Here is a 12862-nt window from a genome sequence, read left to right on the forward strand (position 1 = left end):
GCTCAATTAACTGTGATAATGAAGAGTTAAAACAAAGACGTGCAGGACAGTAGGAGTTGAGAACCACTGTCTTAAGATAAAGTATGTAGTAAAATATACTTTCAGATATTGCTCACTGAATGTTATTATAGGACAGAAGAATATATAAATTAGCAAATAGCTGTGTTCTAAAGCTTGTGCATTTACTTGCTAGCTTGCTAGTGGCATTCTAGCCAACGCCACAGGCATGCTCAGACAGCCTGGGACAGTGGCAACTTGTAGTTAGTCTTATGGAAGCATTCATTAGCGATAAATCAGGTTAGCTCCTTTGTTCCTAAGAACAAACTTAATTTCTAACAGCTAAATTTAGGTGTTTTAACACATAGCGGTTAATCTCTTATATTAAATGTGTTGCACTTCTCCAAATGACTACTTGTAAAGTTAAAGATCTAGAAAATTACCTTACTCTACTGTTGCACTTGTTGTAAATCGCTCCCGAAAAAGGTATCTGCTAAATGCCTAAAATAGTGTTACAGGTATGTTATGACCCTGAGTCATAAATCGTCATAAATGTGTATTGTTTTGTGTGCTGTTGTTTTTCTCCCCCTGCCTGTGTATGGTGCTGTTTCCTCCCCTGTCGTGTTTTCCCCGTATGTCTCTCTGTGTCTTTAATTTGTTACTCCGCAGGTGGCAATCGGGGATTGGCCCACAGTTGACAGCGCCGGTTTTAAAAAGACGCGCCATCCAGATGCCGGTTGCCTCTCGTTTGTCCTGGCCACTTTGTCCGTGTCCGTTCGTTTGTGATTCAATAACTCGTTGTGTGTGTTTTTGAGAGATTCGTTGTCTGTGTTTTGAGAGAGATTCGTTGCATAGTTTGTAAAACCCTTGTTTGTGTGTTTGTGATTTTCGTTGTTGTAAAATAATTGTAAATAATTTTCGTATTAACTGTTCGGGTAGCGGTAGGGGGTGTGAAGCCATTTTTGTTCGCTCTTCTTTTGTCCTGTTTTTCGGTAGGGAGTTAGGGAAGTTTTCTGTATTTTCTTTTCTTTTATTTTTGTGAAATAGCTTATTTAGTTGGTAAAATATAGATTGTTTTGTTTGTTGTTTTGGCCGCGCTCACCCCCGAAGCTTTTTACTACCACTTGTAAATAAATCACTTTTTGGATTGTAATTCGTGGGCACGGGTCATCACTGGGTACAGGAAAAGGGGGGTTTACTTTTGTTATGCTCAGTAACCCCTAGGCTGGGCATAACAGTTGATTCTGTATGTATTTTTGTATTTTCAAAAGACAAATTACTTGTATTTTAATTAAATACATTTTCTCACACCAGTATTTTGTATTTTATTTTGATACATTTGATGAACAAATATTTGTAATTTGTAACAAGATACTTTTTGATGTATTTGTGTCCATCTCTGATTTCAGTTAAGCCTGATTTGCACTGAATGCAGTCTTACTGGTATCTGGGCTGTGCTTTAGTGTTTACACATTTACGGTAACTGTAAATGAAAATATTTCCAATTCCTATCTATATCCCACTGAATGACAAAGCATCCCCCCACCCCACACACCCCACACACACCTTCTGTTGAAAGTGTCAGAAAGTTTCTGTTGTGGGCTGGCCCATGGAGGCTGGTGCGAGACCTTACGAAAAGTCTTGTTTGAGCTCCACTTTCTCTTCTCTGTGAATGCCACATGAAATTAAACTTGGACTTTACATGGTGGTAAGTGGTATGTGGCATATGGATCCATAGGTAGGATTATACAAGTGATTACAATATATATGAATATTACTTATTCTTAGCAGAATTTCTGTTACTCCTCTTTAGGAGCCTCATATCCCCACAGCCCTCCAGGTGCTAACAGAGTCCTAAGACAGAACCCTTTTACCAGCCAAGAAGATCTGCCACTTTTATGGCTGGGTTTCAGGTTTGTCAGGGTATTTCTTATGCTCTAGTTTTGTTGTTCTCATTATTCTGTCTTTCATTTGGAAGAAATTGCCCAAAATGATCATTTTTAAATCTTTTTATTTATTTATTTATTTATATGTTTGTTTGCTTGTTTGTTTGTTTGTTTTAAACAAAAGGGCATTAGAATTTTCAGGTGTGTGTGAATTAGGCATTTGTAGTGTGTCTAGGACACAGTTATGTAAATGCTGTCAGTTAAAGATATTGTTTCCCTACCATCCAATTCATTCCAAACTCTACTTTTTTCAAACCAGTTAACTGAACTGGAACTAGATTTATGTCTTTGAACCACTTTTGCTCAACAATACAGGCAAAATAAAGGCATAACAATTACACAGTGTGCTCCAAGGTCACCTGTTTTCTGTTATAATGTTTAAAGTATTCAGAGATGTTTTGTTTGTTTTTATTTAGAGATACTTTACACAGAATGGAAAAGCTGAATTCATATAATTAATTAAGGATACATATATCAGATGAATCTTTATTTCTGACAGCAGAAAAAAATAATTTCATCAGTTCATTAATGTGAGAATGTAAAATTACTCTTGACCAGAACCTTCATTTTTACTTTGAACATTTTCTCTAACCCAAAACATGGTTAAGTTCTTCTTCAACGTAGTCATCTCAGAGACAAATTTGAGTTTTAGTAGCCTTTTGTCACAGGTGCTGAAGCCTTTGCTTGATTATGTGTTAATAAAAGTGTCATTAGAGATGCTTGAGCATGTTGAAGAGACTTCTGAAATATTATATACATCTGAAAATAAATACCAACATGTTAGTTGAGTTATTCCCTTATTGACGCATTACAAAGTTTTGAGTAATATTCATAAATAAAATCATATCATGACAGAGTCAGTGTACCATCATAATCAGTAGCATAATACCACAAGATTTATCTACCAGCAAAGAGATGAAAAACTTGGGTTTTATTTATTTATTTTTTTACTGCAATCATAGCAAATTTTGTGAATGTTAGTGAATGTTGTCCTGTTCTGTAATGGGAAAAAATCTCTGAAAAATCTATGGTTGATCAGTATGAATTTAGCATAGGCTTTAGTATACCTGGTAATTAAAGAACCATCTCAGATCAGGCTAATTTTTTGCTGATGTTATTTAAGGCTTAAGAAATGAAATGTGTAGTACTGTGTCTTTGACACTTAAATCATGAAAGGGACAGTTTGACATTCTTTGATTTTGAATTGCCATTTTTTTAGGGCATTATAATGGCAGGTGATTTTGACTGAACAAATCACATGTAAAAAGGTAAAGATAGAGAAGCTACCAGTAATCACATTTTAAATGTGACCAAAAAATGTCTATTTTTGTCTGTGTTCCAAAGACTACAGCTAACGTTGACATTATAATACTCTTCAAATGTTATTCAGAGATTAAAATACCCAGGCATGTTTCTATAATTCTCTTGAAAAGTCTCAAAGATCTATATCACTACATGGAAAAAAACAAACAAAAGGTTGACTGTGAGAGCAAGTGCAATTTAATGCTGTCCTCAGCTATACTTACTTCTTCCCCTTCGAAGCCTTTGAAGGACACCCCACCCACTTGAGGAAGACCGTCTTGCACTTGTGCTCTGTAAGTTAAAGGATTACAGGTATTAAACCATGTCAAACATAGATACGTGACATTTGAAGGCAAAGGAATGAAGTTGCCTAATAAACTAATGCCTGTCCTGAACTTTCACATTGAGAGAAATACCAATGTATCTCTATGGTGTGGAGGCATGCTATAAATCAGTATTTTCCCTTGTTCTGTTAGAACAATTAATTGTGAATCTGAATCGTCCTGTCAGTTCCTCACGGATCTGTAAGAAAAGATAAGTGACAAACAGACTTAGTCATCTTTGTATTCCTAAAGATAATAACTGCACCATTTTTATACATTCATTTAGTAGTGATTTTTACTGTTGTTTTTCTCGATCATTGCAAATCTTCTTAACTTTATCAGGCAATTAGTGCTCAAGAAATTCACACAATTCTCAGATATATGGATTTGCATAAACATGGATCTTAGCTGACAAACTTTGAGATTCCCTGAAAATAAAAAAGTGTGAAAAATTAAAAGAAAAACAAAAACCTTCAATCGGCCAATGTTAATCTCATTCGTAGACTAGGAAAATAATGCGTATGATGACTGCTGTGTCATTTAGGGTTTGAGGTTTGAAAAATCATGATTACTCAATAAGTAAACATATAATGACCTCTTCTTAAGTTAATACAAGGCTCAAAAACAAAAGACAAGAAAAAGGTTAGCGATGTAATGTGCTGTTTTCTGTTGTCATAATTTTCCTTATTATTTTTCTTTATTGGTTCATGGGAAACAAAACCCAAACTCACCTTGCCATCTAATAGTGTCCCAAACACCAAAACAAAGAAACCCTTTTAAACAGAATGGAAAAAATAATTTACTACGACAGATCTCAGCTGCATAGAAGTGGATATGTTTTAGGTGCCTCACTAAGGGTAGCACCACTACAATATTTGCATTGGTATAATGGTTCACAGATGTGTATTACTTGGCACATTTTATGTTAGGTCTCATGTCCACATTGGATTGTATCTGTGATGAAACAGTTTTATATATACAGTAAAGTAAAACAACTATGAATGGTCTAGACTGAATCATTAGGTAGAAAACACAAATAAATAGCTTCAAGTTTAAAATGGTTAACCTTTTAGAGGCTTACAAAGTGAAAGAATGTGCCTCTTAGAGATATATGTTGAGAACGCATTCTGTATTAGTTAGAACTGTCGAAGGTGTGGATATGTATCTAGACTTTGTTATGTTCACATCTTTAACCCAGAAATTATATGTCCATTGCAGTGCATTAAGATTAAAAAAAAAGGATGGTATGTGTGGCTATTCTGATATACATTAGAAAAATGTAAAAGGATGTAAAATAGTTACCTGAAATGAATTCAGGATGGTAAACACAACATGAACCCCAAATGCAGATGACACCATGGTCCCGATGCCAAATCCCCACGTAAGACCGAAAAGTGGTGTTAGGATTGCTACACATCTAGCAATGACCATGAGGGAATGCTTCTCATCTGGCTGTGTACTCGCTCCTACTCCTCTCCTCAGCATTTTATACAAGACCACACACAGGATCACTAAATTTACTGCAACGATGGTCAATGCTGGGATCACAAATGCCAAGAGCGCCTTTGTCTTCGTCCAGTTCAGCCAACACGCGTCTTTTTCTGCGATGTATCCTTTTCCAGGTGCTGTCACTGCCACCGTTATGACAGCTATGAGAAGAGGAGCGCCGTATCCTACTGAGAAGCCTATTGCCATCATGGTGGATCTCGACATTTGTGAAAAGACCATGACGGTGCGGTAGAAGAGCAGCAGTGCCGAGAGTGACATCCAGAAGAAGAGAGCGAGGTAAAAAAAGTGGCCGAAGAATGTAGCTGTGCTGCAGGGATTCACAGGTGTTATTTTCCCCCGATCCACTAAAGAAGCTCCAATGATAAAGCAAATGTTGGCAATCAGAAGGGACACAGCAATGTTCACTATGGAAACATGGCGCATGTAAGACGTGTCGTTTCTGGTCATGGCCCTCCAGACAATGCCCTCTATGATGAGACACACGACCAAGCTGCCCATCGAAATACCCACCCCAATGTAGGTTATGTAGGATAAGATAATAGAGTCAATAGAGAATGGTGACATAAGGACTGAGAAGGAAGTCGTGTGGTTGCATTCACAAGTGACTCTGTTTTCATCATTTGGATCCAGCTTCACTTCACATCCTGTAGAGTCCCATCCGCCAATACCATCCAAAAGACTGAAGTTCCAGAAGACACAGACTGGGTTTCCCAGTGTTTCGTTTTTTTTCTCAAAGGTAAATGAGATGTTGTCAAATGAGATGTCACTGTTTGCTCTGACCACAACCACATCTCCGTTGATGCTAGTTGTGCTTTTGCTGCTGCTGTTGAAGTTGCTAGCATTTCTGGCCGGTAAAACGAAATGCAGCGTTGAGAATGCAATAATGGTGAGAGGGATTCCCCCAGTTTCTGGAATCTGGACGTCAACTGTTTGGTTTACTCCCAATGTTAAATTCACAGAGGGCTCATCAATAATTCTGTTGAGCTGAATTCTTTCTCTGGTAATGTTAAACTGTTCATCTGACAGGTTGCTTCCAACGTCTTCAACAGACTGCAGTAGTGAAGAGCTGGTGTTGTCTGTTTCAGTGTCATTATTTAGTTGTGTCCAGGACTCTTGTGCATTTTCAGATACAATGACATCCACTGTTCCAAGGATGTTCTGGTGGTTGGGAGGCAGGAGCAGAGTTTAATTGTTTCATTATTTTCTTAATGAAGTGGGAGGATGACGGCAAATACAAGTAGGCTAAACATTTCACATTTTCTTTAAAAAAAAAAAAAAAAGGCAGTCTATAGAAAAACTGTAAAAAAAAAAAAAAAAGCGTAAAAATTTAAAATCAAATGCACAACTACTTAATTCATAACAGTTATAGCCATCTATAGAGTAGTTCATATGACATATTAACATTTGTGATTCAGTGTGGCTGAATTTTCAGCTTTCGGTAGATGTCTACCATTTAAGCTCTAATTTTATGAGAAGTTTTGCCTGGGTCTTCATCAGCAGATTTACCACGATCATTCACTCTGGCTTCAAACTGCTTATTTGTAAGTTTATCTATAGGCACTGACATTGATTTTTAAAATATTATGAATAAAGCTGTTATTATTTTGAAGAAAAATAGAAACTTTGACTTTGAATGAAAAGAGGATTTTGTTCATGGTAAGTGTAAAAGCTTGGCAAACAGAAGCTGAACAAGAGCAAGGTGTCAAAATATTTAGAACTTAATGGACTAAAGCAACAACAGCATGAATCAATGTGTTGTGATTCCCTTGTTCCAAAAATTTTTGCCTATCACTTTTCACAGGGGACGTTATTGCAGTGGTAAAAACTGAAAGAGTGGCCATACTTACCGACATCACTGTCTCGTTGATTCTGAAAAGTTTGAAACTTCTGCAACAGAGTTAAGGATGTCAACAATAGTGAAGATTGTGGCAGGAGAACCCGTTATGTTTATACTTTGCTCCTTTGTTGTTCTTTGGAGATGGTCTGCAAACTCTGGAAGAGTTTCCACATTTAAGTTCTGCAAAACAAACAAAACCATTAACTAATGATGTTTGAAAGGCTTCAAAGCTACTACAAAATGTATATACACGCATCAGTTACCATTCTCAGTTTTGGTCAAATTTTCACTGTGTTCCTTGTCCAACATAAAAATCTAAATTTAAAAACTCACTTGAGCCTCAGTTTGCAAGTCAAAGATCACACGCAGCACACAGTTGTCTTCCACCATTTCCCAATGATTACCATGGCACACAGCTGTCATTGTGCCAAAGAACCCACTGTCGCAGTTTGCCTCTGCTGTGTCACCCTCCTTACCAATTCCATATTTTTCATCCGAACAATTAAATCCTGAGGAATTAAAAAAAAAAAAAAACACTTGAATTTTTAGGCTCAGTGCAATGCTATTGGCTATCATTCCCCGTGTGGGTCTGTCTATGGTACCTCTCTCTGTCTGGCTATTGTTATAGGAAAAGAGGTGGGTGCACTAAGCAGCTTACAGTGTGTTATGATGCATCTGACCACACTTGTTTTGAGGGAGCAGGGTGCTATCCTCATTCACTCAGATTGAGGAAGCTGTTGTGTGAATGTATGAGTCATGAGTAAATGGGTATTACAAATTTAAAAAAAAAAGAAAAAGAAAAAGTGGAGGGAGAACAAAGGCTCGTCATAACTGCCCACTGTTTTGAAATCTAAATGATGTTGCTGGTTGTGTTTTTGGTGGATGGTTATCAGTGGGTACTACATTTCAATCACTCCCACTCACTCATTATCTATGCCACTAATCCTAATCAGGGTCACAGGGGGTGCTGGAGCCTATCCCAGCATTCATTGGGCAAAAGGCAGGGAAACACCCTGGACAGGTCTCCAGTCCATCGCAGGGCAGACACACAGACGCACTCACTCACAACTAGGGGCAATTCAGTATCTCCAGTTCGCCTGACTTGCATGTCTTTGGACTGTGGGAGGAAACTCCAAACTCCACACAGAAAGGACCCTGGCCTGATGTGCACCCACATTTCAATCAGTGTGTTTAATTTGTTGTTCACTTGCGTGTCAACGAAAATACTTTGACAGTTTTTGGTTTTTAAATATATCTTATATAGATATATAGATTATTACAACTGTTCAGACAGTCAGTATGCTTAAGTTTACAGTTCCAAACAAACACACCTTGAGGATTGTGAAACCACAGTCATTTTTATTCATGAGTTTATATATATGTATCTATGTACACACACACATTATATGTATATACATATATCAACTGCCTATACAATTTTAGAAAAAAATAAATTGACAAAGAAAACCGTACCCCGTGCTGTTGTTATTATTCTGAAAGTTCTTGAGCTGTAAGCAAATGATTGTAGTGCTTCATTCTGGATTCTGCAAACAAATTCAACAGATGTGTCTGGGTTTGTGGCACATCTTTTGCCATTGATATTGTATGCACTGCTGATGCATCCACTCCCTGAGAAATGGAACAAATAAACAAAGACAGTCCTGAATAAATTATTTCATGGAAAATACTGGCAATCTGATGGTGTGGTCTGAAATGTGTGATGAGAACTGACTTCTGACCTTCTGATATTATTGTGTCTGTGTCTGTCTGAATCAATTCGATACCATAGTCAGAGTGTGCACAGCAAGTCAGTGGCACATTTTGGTTCCGGCATGTGAAAGTCTTATCACTGAGTGTGTTTATGTCAGGCAGTGGTGTGACAGCAATGGTCTGCCACTGGATATATGGAATCCCATTTTTGGTCATGCTGCATGTATATCAACCTAAGTGAAGAGAAAGATGATGCAGAATTAAAACAACCAAACTGAACAATTTTTTTAAAGACAGCATTGCATTCTAACACAAAGCAGGTTACCAAACATTTTATTTGCATCTATCTGTCCTTATACAGCAGCTGTGAGATTGCAATGCCAACTCTCACAAAAATTGAATACATAAAACATTAAAATATCAGTTACCAACCTTCATCACTGCCTGTCATGTTGCTGATAGTGAGCACAAGTCTTGTAGATGAGAAAGTGTATCTTCCAGGAGTACTCGCAATTATTGCCCCATCCTTTCTCCATATAGGTTCGCTGCTAACACCTGAACTATTCTCACATTTTAACTGTATGGTCTGTTGAGGATATATAACTTCTGCTTCAGTCAGTTTTTTCTGCTCTGTTTTCGAGAAGGTAATGGAAACAGATTATTGTTTTGAATGCATCAAAATCCAACATGGCAGAAGTGACAAAGAGCAGAACATATTTTACATATGTGACAAAGAGCAGAACATATTTTACATATGTGTTAAATACAGTGATTATGTCCTTTTTCATGGCTGAAGTTGGATCTTAAAAGTAAATGTCTTATATTCATAGGAAAATATAAACTAAGATAGACAAGAAGAGATATACCACACATGATTCAGGATCTTACCACTTTGGGCCAGAGCATTGCTGTCAACATTAAAACCATCATTCCGGAGGAGGCTGATCAGTTCACCATTGCCTGTGCTAAAATTAGGTTGGCCAGCTGTCGTGAGTGTAAAGTCTACAATTACGCTCCCCGGCCTATTCAAAGACACAAAACAGTATTCATAATAGACTGAAAAAAGTTGATACAGAAAAATTGCAGTTGTATTGTATCAGATGGTATGATTTTCCCATGGATTAAAATAAATGATGTCATACCTGAAACTAAAGACATTCACAGAAGTTGCTTTATAGGCAGTCTTAACCTGGACAACAAAATAAATGAATCCAGTTATTTTGGTTATGTACTTTTTAGCAAAGAAAGTACTATTTAAAGAAAAAAAATCCAAACACTACAGTGGTGAGAAACAGCTTGCAGACCCTTTAAAATGAGCTGTGTTTCAGTATCACTTTGACATAAAATCTTTAACAAACTAACAAACAAATAAACACATTATCATTCTACATGTATTTCCCTTGGATGGAAATTTCATCCAGAAAGACATCAAGTCTGCAACTGTGTCTTTCTGAACAATCATCACTTTTCTAGGATAGGACTTTTCTCCATAATTGGAAAAAATCCTGATTTAAAATGGAAAAAAACCCTTCACAGTGACTATGGGTGTGCAGTGGGATGAATATTTGCATCTCTATCTGTATTTGTTGGGATGATGAAAGTATTCGTAATTGGGATATAAAGCGGAAGTGGTTGAAAACTAAAAGAAAAGCCTATTTTTTATGTAAGTCCAATACTTGTCAAATATCATTTACATCTTATCCTATTAACAAAACTAAAAAAGCTTTGAAAGGCGCTGAATGGTTAATAAGTGTCACCCCACTCACTTGTGATATATCAGTTTAAAATGCAATGTCCGGAAGCAGCAGTGAATTAATCCACTGTTACCCCGGCAGGCTGGTCATGTGCATTGAGGGTGCAACAGCTAACCAATTTCAGTCGTTGCACTGGGCCTAATGTGTACAGTACGACTGCATCAATTCAAACAGCGTGTTTCAGGCAAAAATTGGGAGGGAATCAAGACTGAATCAGTGCAAGTGTCTGTCAGTACAACAAGGGTATCTCTTTAGAAACAATGTCAAATTAATTTATGTTCATACAGTGCGACACTATCTCTTTCTCTCTTGCCTGTCTATTGGTTCTCTCCCTGTCAGACACCATGTGGGAGGCGTGTCTACCCACTCATCAAAGGGAAAAACTTTTTCTCTCTGTTGCTGAAAATAGCGAGGAGTTATCTCATATGTCGAGTGACGGAGAACAAATTTACCATGCACCAGCAAAAGTCCGTAAACATTGTAGTACTCTCTCTCTCCCTCTCTCTCTCTCTCTCTCTCCCTCTCTCTCTCTCCCTCTCTTCCATTACTTGGTTCGGTTGATTTAAGCCCACTAGTTAGTATAACAGTAAACCACACTGCATTATAATGAAGATGTTGCAAGTAAAAAAAAGTTTATTAATAATTTGTTTACAAAATACTATCTGCCTGTTTAAGGTATTCAGCTTCAGGCACACTCCTACCAGCAACCATTTAGGAAATGAATCCCAGGTGGACTTAACTGCATTGTTAATGTTGTTTGTGCACATTGATACCATAAATGCTTTATGCATTTTTGACCTTTAAGTAAATAAAACAAGACTATAGAGGAATCAAATACTTACAGCATTCTCAATTTTGTTTTTGTAGTCCTTGTATTTAACGCTGTTCGGATTGCCAAGGTTAGAATCATAATCCTCACCAATTGTCAAAGACATGGTAAAAGTGGACACTGAAACACACATGTTGTGAGAGAGACAAGGGAGAAAATCTATTTTCAGTTATACATAGTTTAAATCAAACATATTCATGGCCCACATACAACAGAAATGCATTCTGTAATTGGCAGCTGTGGAAGTTGTTTTCTAATTTAACACAGTATGTTTCGTGTGAATAAGAAAATTAAAGACAAGTCTCTTGTAATATAGCTCAGGACTGCTCATGACACTGTAATATTACATAACGGATCAAGTATAGAAATGATAATATGACAGTGCAAATCCAATTTATCTCAGTATCTCTCACTCGGACATAGGGGTTATGGTTACACAGGGTTTGGACAGGTTAGAACATTAATGAGGCCAAGGTCATTCTGATGTCACCTTGAAGGTCACACATTTTTTACTCACAAAATTACACAGACTTCAGTTTACAATACACAGTATTGATGAACACTGTAGCTACCAGATGGAAGCCCCCACTTCACCTCTGGCTGTCTGACAGAAACAAGCATCTCTAGCACACCTACTGCCTCCTAATTCCACCTGTCTGCTGTCATTTAAAAACAAGACCCTTTTTTGCCTACAGTAAAGAGATTTCTCTCTTGATTTTTCTTTTCCTTGGATTAAGGAACTCTCTTTTAAAGTCAACCAGACATTTACACTTGGGATTATTTTTTGTTCCTAGCCAAAAGACTGCTAAACTAAAAGGATCTCTCTCTCTCTCTCTCTCTCTCGCGCTCTCTCTCTCTCTGTCTCTCGCGCTCTCTCTCTCTCTCTCTCTCTAGTACTTTTTAAAGCAATTAATCAATCAAGTAATTTTTTTTAACTTTTATTTCACTCGGGAGGGTATTCCATTTTCTTGTTTGAATATACCTGGAATTACAGAAGTTGCGCTTGGCTGTGTTGTTGCTGTTGTTGTTGGCTCTGTTGTTACTGGTGCCGTAACTGTTACAATGTGTAAAAAGAATGCAAAGTGCCAACCAGGCAAATTATTATAGACTATTATTTTTATAAACTCAACCAAAAGATTAAAGGACCTCTCACTCTCTCTGTCATTTTACACACACACACACACACACACACACACGTGTGTGTGTGTGTGTTTCTTCTCTGTCCTGTACAAAAGTAACAGTTTACAGCTGTTTTGCACTCAAGTCCTGCCTCAAGAGTCTGCAAGTCTTGTTCACTAACCCTAACCCTAGAAGACCATTCCAGTGGTTAAGAAGCCAAGCACTGAGAAGCATGAGAACGGCATGATAGAAAGAAAAAACAGTTTGGAAAATGGTATGTTATTGAGAGTCAAAACCAAAAACAGCTCATTTTCCATGTGATCATTCACTTTCATATATTCTGATATATGCAGATTAAGTTTGGACCACATATTGATGGTCTTTCTGTGCACTCATCAACATCTTCGAAAGCGAGTGAAGGAATAAATGAATGAAAAATGCATGGAAGAATGGATGGCTGGATTTTCAATGACATGTTACTAAAAGTCAAAACGAAAACCAACTCATATTTCACATGATTATTCATTTTTAAGTGT

General features: G+C 37.3%; 1 pseudogene; it reads right to left on the reverse strand.

Annotated features, from left to right (window-relative positions):
• Positions 1 to 3689: 3689 nt before the first annotated feature.
• Positions 3690 to 12636, reverse strand: LOC115810273 (adhesion G-protein coupled receptor F1-like; annotated as a pseudogene).
• Between the last annotated feature and the right edge of the window lie 226 nt (positions 12637 to 12862).

The sequence above is a fragment of the Chanos chanos genome, chromosome 4 (assembly GCF_902362185.1).
Source record: "Chanos chanos chromosome 4, fChaCha1.1, whole genome shotgun sequence".
NCBI lineage: Eukaryota > Metazoa > Chordata > Actinopteri > Gonorynchiformes > Chanidae > Chanos > Chanos chanos.